Source organism: Mus musculus, chromosome 4 (assembly GCF_000001635.26).
Source record: "Mus musculus strain C57BL/6J chromosome 4, GRCm38.p6 C57BL/6J".
Lineage (NCBI taxonomy): Eukaryota > Metazoa > Chordata > Mammalia > Rodentia > Muridae > Mus > Mus musculus.
In genome coordinates, this window is record NC_000070.6 from 91,068,321 (window position 1) to 91,078,309 (window position 9,989).

The window sequence follows — 9,989 nt, forward strand, 5'->3', positions numbered from 1 at the left end:
TCTATCTCCAGCGTTGCCTTGATTTGGGTTTTCTTTATTGTGCCTACTTCCCTTTTTAGTTCTAGTATGGTTTTGTTCATTTCCATCACCTGTTTGGATGTGTTTTCCTGTTTTTCTTTAAGGACTTCTACCTGTTTGGTTGTGTTTTTCTGTTTTTCTTTAAGGGCCTGTAACTCTTTAGCAGTGCTCTCCTGTAATTCTTTAAGTGACTTATGAAAGTCCTTCTTGATGTCCTCTATCATCATCATGAGAAATGTTTTTAAATCTGGGTCTAGATTTTCGGTTGTGTTGGGGTGCCCAGGACTAGGTGGGGTGGGAGTGCTTCATTCTGATGATGGTGAGTGGTCTTGATTTCTGTTAGTAGGATTCTTACGTTTGCCTTTCGCCATCTGGTAATCTCTGAAGCTAGCTGTTATAGTTGTCTCTGTTAAGAGCTTGTTCTTCAGGTGACTCTGTTAGCCTCTATAAGCAGACCTGGGAGGGTAGCTCTCTCCTTAGTTTGAGTGGGCAGAGTATTCTCTGCAGGCAAGCTCTCTTCTTGCAGGGAAGGTACCCAGATATCTGGTGTTCGAATCGGACTCCTGGCAGGAGTTGTGTTCCATTCACTAGAGGTCTTAGGATCCTGTGGGGAATCCTGTGTGGGCCCTTGCGGGTGTCGGGAGCCTCCGCTGGCAAGGTACCTCAGGGCTCGAGTGGAGCGGAAGGGGCTTGTGCCCCAGGTCCAGCCTGGGTAGTCCGCTTCCCTATTTACTGCAGTCTCAGGTTCCGCGCGATTGGATTGGGGCAGGGGCTGTGTTCCACTCACCAGAGGTCTTAGGATCCCGTGGGGAATCCTGTGTGGGCCCTTGCGGGTGTTGGGCGAGACTCCGCTGGCAAGGTACCTCGGGGCTCAAGTGGAGTGGAAGGGCGGTAGACTCTTTAATAGCCTCTCTCTAAGCATATCTACACTATAGTATATCTACTTATATACTTACTTCAGGCCAAATATGCTCTACAAAACTACATGAGAAACCTTTCAGACTTGAAAACCAAGCATGGGTTTGCACCATTTTAAGCCATTACTTTTTTTTTCCCATAAACTTATTTATGATCTGGCTACACAGAATCTGCAGGTTCCCAAATGTGCCCCCACTCCCCAACCCACAGTCCATCCCACTTCTATGTTCTTGACAAATGTTCTACTGAGGAATGTCGCATTAGCTACCTACCCATAGCACATGTAACTCAAGCTACAAAATCCAGTTCACATGCTGTGTCCTCTTTCTAGCATTCCTGAACTCATTAGGTTGCCAGGCTCAGTGCTGTATTTTCACAGATTCAGAGCATCGTACATAGAGTTTAGACCTTAGACCTTAGCATCATCATTTTCTTTTTCTAATGGCTTGCTCACAAGAATATCCTCTCGTAATAAGACAATATTGCAGACCATGTTGATGACAATTAAGTCATCACCATAGCAATGATAGACCTTTCCCTTTGTTGACAACAGTGGCTATTAATGGAGAGTCTTTGGAAGATTCTAGTCCTTTCCTAAGTCATTTATTAACATAAATGAATATAACTGTGGTTCCTATTGATTGAAATGGCCATATGTTAGTAATGACATACATTTTAGCTTAAGCCATGCTATATTTTATCTGATATTCACCATAATTCTAAAGGGTGTCAATGTCTTTACTCTGAAATGAGAAAGTGAAACTCAGAGTTTTATTTGACTTCTCCTATGGTGGTTCAATGAGGGGAAATCAAAGCCATAATATAGAGTGCCCAACTCATCACACACTTCACAGTCTTGTGTTACAACTCCCAGAAGACACTAAGTGTTTAACTGATGAAGCAGGGATATGGGATACTCGAATATAGAACACTTGTTCTTTAACATAAAGTGGTAAGCTAGGATTCAGCAAAGGCAGGAGAAGCAAACCCTGATGTTTGTGTGTGAATTGAAGCAATAGACGCAAAGTTGACTAACTATTGAAATAAGTTAATAAGGAAAGTTACAATGTCTCCTTCAAGGGAAGGTTTTCTGTCCCCAGTGGAGGACAGATACATCCTCATCTGTCTAAGATGGTTTAAATATAATCCTCTGTAAGGTCAATAAATTGGGCTTACCAAACTCTCTATGATACTTGGATACACAGGCTTAATGTGGTTCAGTCCATGACCTGAAAATGAGAGGTGCTGATCCCCACCCTGAGACCCCAGCAGTAATCCTGTCTTGTTTTAAACACTCTCAGCCCTCTGACATGACTTTCATTGAGACACCTGTACTGAGTTGTGTATGTCCTTGTTCGGCCATCTTCTAGAGCAAAGACCATCTAAAGCACTGGCTGGTGTGCTATGTTTTCACATCTACCACAGTGCCTAATATAGCTGTACATTTTTAAAATTTCATCAAATAAAATTACTTTACTCTTCTGAAGAATCCTGGATCATCAACTGAAATCAAAGCCACGATTTTGTCTAAAATCTGTTGTCAAAACTGAACAACCCACACAATGAAAATGTCCAGTTATCATCAGAAATATAATCCAGCTTTATGTATTCCCCACTCTCTGTAAGCTTATCTATCTATCTATCTACCTATCTATTTTATCTATCATTTCTTTATCTGTACTTCTGTGTATATGAGTGAGCAGGTGAGAGTTTGTAGGTTGGAATGGCTGTGAGATTTATTTTAAAATATAATCATGAGATCATAAATTCTTCCAGGTTTGAAATGTCTGGAATGAACCAGCATTCTAGTCAGTAAAAAAAGAAATTCAGGTGTATCACAAATAGAAAAAAGCATGCTAAATATCCAAACAAGTCAGTCAGTTACCACCGAGAAATAATTCTAATGGAGAGACTTTTTCCATAGTTGTCAATCCCAGATGCTTGATGGCAATAATAAATAAATAAAATAAAAAACATTTATTCTAATGCAATAACTATAGTTGTTTATAACATTAAAGTAAGAAAAAAACTTTCAAATGTTTTGTCTCATTTGTTCCATGTGACAGTCCTTACCATTTATATCCCCACTTCAGAAGATATTTACAGGAAACTTGGATCAGAGAGATGCAGAAAATTGCTATGAGTCACACAGCTAGCAAAAGCAGAGACTAGCCTGGAACCCAGGCATTTTCCTTATTCCAAATCTCAGAATTTTTACACCACATCATTTTGTCCACACAGTCTCTAAAAGGAAAACAGTTACCTCGGCAATGCAGAAAATCTAGTTTTAGACAAAGTGACCCATTTTTCGGGAACACACAAGCTTTCTAAATGTTGGCAATTAAACTTGAATACTAATTCTTCACATCTTATAAAAATACCAGTAGTTACCATCACTGAGCACACTTTACAGCCACAGTGCTGAGCACATGACTTCGAGTGTTCATTTAATCACAGTAAGTCTGGCTAGTCGGTCTTCTCGCCATGTTCCAAATGTAAAAAGCAGGGTATACAATAACTTTAAATTAGCTAACTTAATTAAGTAACTTTCCTGTTGTCCTTTGAATGATAGTGTCCCCCATATATATTTTGGAACTGTTTGAAATGATTATAAAGATTAGGAGGTATGGTCTTGCTATAGTGGGTGTGGCCTTGTTGGAAGAAGTGCATTCCTTTGGGTAGGGTTTGAGGATTCAAAAGCCTATGCCAGACCCACTCTTCCTCTTTCTCCTTGAGAATCAGGATGTTGCTCTCAACTACTACTCCAACACCATACCCGCCATGACTGCTGCTATGCTCTTCACCACGGATAATAGACTAAGCCTCTAAAACTGTAAGCAAGCCCCCAATTACATGCTTTCTATATAAGAAAGGTCTTGGTTATGATGTCTCTTCACAAGAATAGAACACTGACTAAGACATTTCCCAAGGTTTCCATGGCTGAGATCTGAACACATATCAGCTGACTCCAGATCCTGAGTCTTTAACAGTCTCCTAACCTGTTACTATTTCCAGCTTTCCACGGACAGTGGCAGCATTTTTGCAGGAATGTTCCAGCGTGTATTATTCTCTGGGCACACCAGAGAATCATGAGCTCTTGAAGTGGGCCCAGAAATCTATTGCACTAAGCTGTCTAGATACTTCTGAAGCACACAGAAGTTTGAAGTCTAGTATGAAAAACTACAGCAAGAAAGAAAATCTGTAAATGAGGCCATAAATCTGAAAGAGAACGAGGAAGTATGGGAGGTCTTGGGAAGGATGGCATTATGTAATTGTAATCTCAAAAAGAAAAAGAAAAAGTAGTAGTCATTTCCAAGGACTCTGTGACTTCTACTGTGTATTATCAGTCACAGTAAAGGAACGTGAGAGAAGTTAGGAGCAATGAACAAGAATTGTTGGAAATAAAAATCTTTAGGGGAAAGTAAAGCCAGAAAGGGAAGAAGTAACCTTAAATGGTGCATGGGAAAGCTGAAAACAGCAACGATGAGCAATTAATCAGGCAATATGTTACACTGTAATCAAGATTAGAAAATTCCGGAAGGACTAAATGACACAGAGTTTATTGCTGCGTGGTAAGTGATCATTAATAAATGTGGCTGTTAAAAGAACTAAAGAGATGAATAATTACAGAAGGAAATGTCAGCTGGAGAAGAAACAACTTGTGGTCTTAATCACTCGGAGAAATTACAGGTAGGGACAGTGCTGAGCAGAAAGAATGCACAGAGAGAGCAACAAGGCATGAACTTGACACTTCTCTTGTATAAAATCAAGGTGGTCACATAGACACCAGAGATGGTTAATGAAAGCTTGATCTGGCTAATGTGCTGCTGCTAAACATCATAATTTGCATATTTTCAATAACACATTGCTTTGTATTGATTTCCATCTTTGGTATAGAAACAAGAAAATTTTTCACTGGGTATATGCCACATGCTTGCAATCCTGGCACTTGGTAGGTAGATTCAGGATAAACAAGAGTTCAAAGATAGCCTCAGCTATGTAGTGAATGTGGGACTAGCTCGAACTGCCCAAAGGACTGTCTCAAAAAGCAAAATCAAAAGACAACAACAAAACCAGCTTCCTGATAGAGCTGGTTAGACATAGAGATTATTTGCCTGGAAACTTCTGTGGCCCCACTGGCTATTCTATGACTATATCTGCCAGCTAGTGTAATTTCTTAAATGGATGATAACTGTACATTAGTGCTTCTGAACTAGGGATGAGTGGCTACTTAGGATATCACATTTTATTAACCTTGATTGGGTCCCTTTAGAGGACTGTTTCATTTTTCAAGATACAACTTGGAGGGACTAGAATGTAATACCAATAAGGAAAACACAGTAAGGGTCTAGTGTAGTGGATTTAAAAAGAAACTACACTATAGAACCGCACAATAATCCTCTCATTTGATGGACACTTCCTGAAAGCAAAGGCACACTCACACTCACATGCACAGGCACTGTACTGGCTAGTTTTGTGTCAACTTGACACAAGCTGGAGTTATCACAGAGAAAGGAGCTTCAGTTGAGGAAATGCCTCCATGGGATCCAGCTGTAAGGCATTTTATCAATTAGTGATCAAGGGGGAAAGGCTCCTTATGAGTGGGACCATCCCTGGGCTGGTAGTCTTGGGTTCTATAAGAAAGCAGGCTGAGCAAGCCAGGGGAAGCAAGCTGGTAAGGAACATCCCTCCATGGCCTCTGCATCAGCTCCTGCTTCCTGACCTGCTTGAGTTCCAGTCCTGACTTCCCTTGGTAATGAAAAGCAGTATGGAAGTATAAGCTGAATAAACCCTTTCCTCTCCAACTTGCTTCTTGGTCATGATGTTTTGTCCAGGAATAGAAACCCTGACTAAGACAAGCATACTCACATTCATACTTCTATCACTTAACAAGGAACAAATCAGGGAGATTGCATCAGTTAAAGTCCAAGGAAATATTAAGAATGAAATTATCTTAATGTGTTTCATCCAACTGAGGTACCTTCTTCTTGAACTTAGTGTTTTACAGCAATTGCATAATAACTCATCAATAAAATTCACTAAGATGTATTGTCTACTTACCACATGCCAGCAATCATTCTAAATTTACATGAATTATTGCTTATAATTTCCATAGCCATTCTATGATAAATTGCTATAGCTATTTCACACTTTATAAAGACATTGAAGGCAGAAAGTTAAAGATTCTGTGGTATATAATCTCTATGGATGGCAACAAATATTCTCTCCCTCTCTCTATATATAAATACCTCCCCTGCCTTATAAAGAGGTGACATTTACATTCCTTCTTTGCACCTATGCTGGATACAAGGAAACTGTATCTAGGGTACCATAAGTGGTGAGCTGGAGGTTGAAGGAATGAAATTCTACCTTTCCCATTGCAACTGTGCGATCTGAGTCAACACTTATGGACTTGTTGGAGTCCATTAAGAAGGACCAATCGATCTATCTGACCTTCAAGCCTAACCCTAAATGTGAATGCTACCTATCATGAAAGGAAGACTGTGGGCACTGGGAATCTCAAAGCACAATATCTAAAATGTTCAGGATATAATAGTAAAAAAAAAAAAAACACACACACACACACACAGAGAGAGGAAAGTAATGACTCAGATATTATGCCCACCACCAAATAAAAATCATATACTGGAATTACCTGTGGAATTATGTTCTTTTTAAATTAGATAAATAAAAATGAGCTACAACAAAACCATCTCTTGAACTATTTAGATTAAGAATTGGCAACTGTAACCAAATATATTTTCTTCCGTAAAACACAGAAGTCAGTATAAGGATAATTTACACACCTGTAAGCACTTATTGCTAGCCCTTATTTTCCAAAAAGCAGAGAATGTACTATGCAGTTGAATCACCCAAAAACCTGTAGCCACTGTAACACGCAAAATGCAAAAAGGTTAATGTCATTATTTCTTTGAACTTGCTTTTCTGTTTTCCACAAATTTCACATGTATTCTTTTGCTTAACATCTATATCCAGACTCTTAAAACTTGTAACAAAAATCTTTGGAACATGATAAATAAAAGAAACAAGACATTTTTACTTGATGTTACCTTTTGTTTACCCTTGTCACCAATAAAAAATTGCTTTTCTCTTTCTTATGAAAACAATTGACAGATGTTTGTTGAGGGTTAAGACCTTGGAGACAGAATGTCTTCTACAATCTTTCCTCATTTAATTTTAGGTTTATATATTATAATATGAATCAAAAGGTCCCCAAAGAGTACCTTTCTCTGATCTCTACTATAAACCCTCAAATTATAATCTTTGTGCACTAGACATTTTTTTTTAATTTTCAGGTCTTTTCTCTTTACCTGAAAACATTCTATCAGAGGTAAGTGTGAGTGCTGAGGGCCTGGTAACAAAGAAACTTGAGCTGTATGGAAGGTGCTGTGCATCCCTTGTCACACACAACTTTTAACCTATTTTAACCCTGCCCAGTTCTTTGAGCAGTATAGATAACCCACTTCCCTATCTATTGCACTTGACAATGTAACAAAAAATTTCACCAGTATGTGCATGGATGTGTTATACAATTTAGCAAGCTCTACTTCCTCGCTATAGTAAGTAATAAAAGTGATTATTGCCAGCAGATAACATTTTATAGAAATTAATAGGGTTTTGAACAAATCCACTCCCATGTCAGAAGAAAGTGACCAGTAATAAAAGATACAAATATGATTTTAGAGGCTTCTTGGAAGCTAGGAAAAAGATTGGAGGACTAGGGGAATGACTATGTTGGTAAAATTCTTCACATGCAAGAAGTATAAGACCTAAGCTCTGCCTCTAGTATCTACATGAAAAGTGTCATATACCTGTCATTCCAACACTGAGAGGAGGATACTGGATGGGGACTCACTGTCCAGACAATCTAACCAAATTGTGGAATGGCAGTTTCCATGAGAGACTTTGTTTCAAAACTAAGGTACAGGAACTAAACTGATAGCTCTGAAGTTAAGAATGTTGGCTTCTTTCTCCTCCAGAAAATACAGGCTCAATTCCCAATAATCACATGGCAGACTCACAATTTGTAAGTCTTATTTCAAGAAACCTGAAACTCTCTTCTGAGATCCTTGTACATAGACTTACAGGTAAGTCTACACCCATACACATATACCACCACCACCACAATAATAATTAATAATAATAATAGTAATAATAATAATTTTTAAGTAGATAGAAATTGGTAAAGATACCTGATGTCAACCTTTGGTCTCCATACAAACATCCACCTACTCACACACACACAGACAGAGACAGACATAGAGACAAAGAGACAGAGATAGAGACAGAGACAGAGACAGAGAGACTATGGGAAAGAAACTACCATACTCAACTTTTTTTGCACCCCATACTGTCCTACAGAGATGGTTAATCAAGATACATTGTCTTTACAATAATCAGTGCACATACTCAGGACCAAAAGGAGCCCTAAAGCTATGTATGATCTTTGTGTATACATGGCATCAAGATTCAAGGGTGCATGTGACCTCCAAACACTGTCCAAGTGTTTGAGAGTTTGTACTATCTCTATGGGATATTAACACTCTTAGTACTCATGAATTTATCTTTCTTTAAAAGCCATTATCTGTCCTATTGTCTCAATACCAGAAACCTGCAGATTTTACAGGAAAACACAAGAAATTAAATATCCAAATTCTGAAGTCTAATCTTATTCCATTATTAATTTACTGTGTGACACAGGAGTTCATCTCATTAAATAATTGAACCAAGTATTATACATATTTACTATCTGTGGTTGGTCTACATTTTTCCAATTTGCTTTACTCTTTCTGGCATCTGCTTTTATACAAAAAAATTTACTGGTCTTAAGGCCCGTTTCCTGAAATAGAGTTTAATTTTCTTGCAGCCAAACTATATGTAACATCACTTAGAGTGGTGACTCGCACTACAGTTTCACAAGTGTGTATATGTGTGGATTCTGATAATTTTGTACTCTGTAGGAGAGGAAGAAAAATACAACTCAAGTTAAGAAAAAATTACCCTCAAAAATATTTCTTTGCAATTGGTTTAGAGATCTTTGATAAGGTTATAGCCGAGATAATGTTAAAGTAGTAAAATCTACCAAATAATAATAGCAAAAGCCCAGGTTTAACAATCAAAAGACCTGACTTGAACTCTTGGCTCCACTACTCACAGGCTATCTGACTTCATATGGTTAAAAGCTTATGATATTACCTAGCTTCCAAATCATATTGCTTGTGGCAACTAAACATGTAAAACTAAAAGCCTTGCACAGGTAAGGAAGCCAGGAAGTGGTGATTTTAAAATGATGCTGCTGATGATTACTGTGGTTAGAAAAAGAACACAGAAGAATTCTAGTCTCCCACAGCAGCAAATTCATCCTTGTCAGCTAAGAACAAACTCATCTTTGGTCAGAAAAAGGCTTTCAGATCCACTTCATAGAGCCTTCCAAGAGAGACTGTAACCAGGATTCATTCATTTCAAGAATGAATCCAAGACCCCTGGCTTCTTCACTCTTTAAGATGCCAAATGTCCCTTTACAAAGTTTTGCTCCCATAAGGTGCAAGAGGAGACAGGCTTTCCAGTCTTAGAACAAAAGACAGTGATTATGGCAATAATAATAATAATAATAATAATAATAATAATAATAATAACCACTAATAAAATGCAGTATAACGTCCACCATTTATTGGGTCCTTTTTATATAGGCCAAGCACAGAACTAAGTCCTTTACATATATTATCTTATTTAATTATCTCATCGATATTAGGTGGCAGGTATTATTATCCCATTAAAATATGAAGAAAGGTCTCAAGGTTCAAAAAGGATAATGATTATAAGTGCAAAATCCATACACACTTGCTTATTTCAGTACTTTATTCTTCCTTGAAACACTAAAATACTTAGCCTCGTTGATACTTAACTGAAGCTCCCCAGCTGGTAGGAATTTATGCAAAATTATATGATTAGAATTTCAAATGTAGGGCAACAACTGAGAATTCTTATACTTCAACATGTGACCTTACAAAAGTATTTACTATGATAAATCT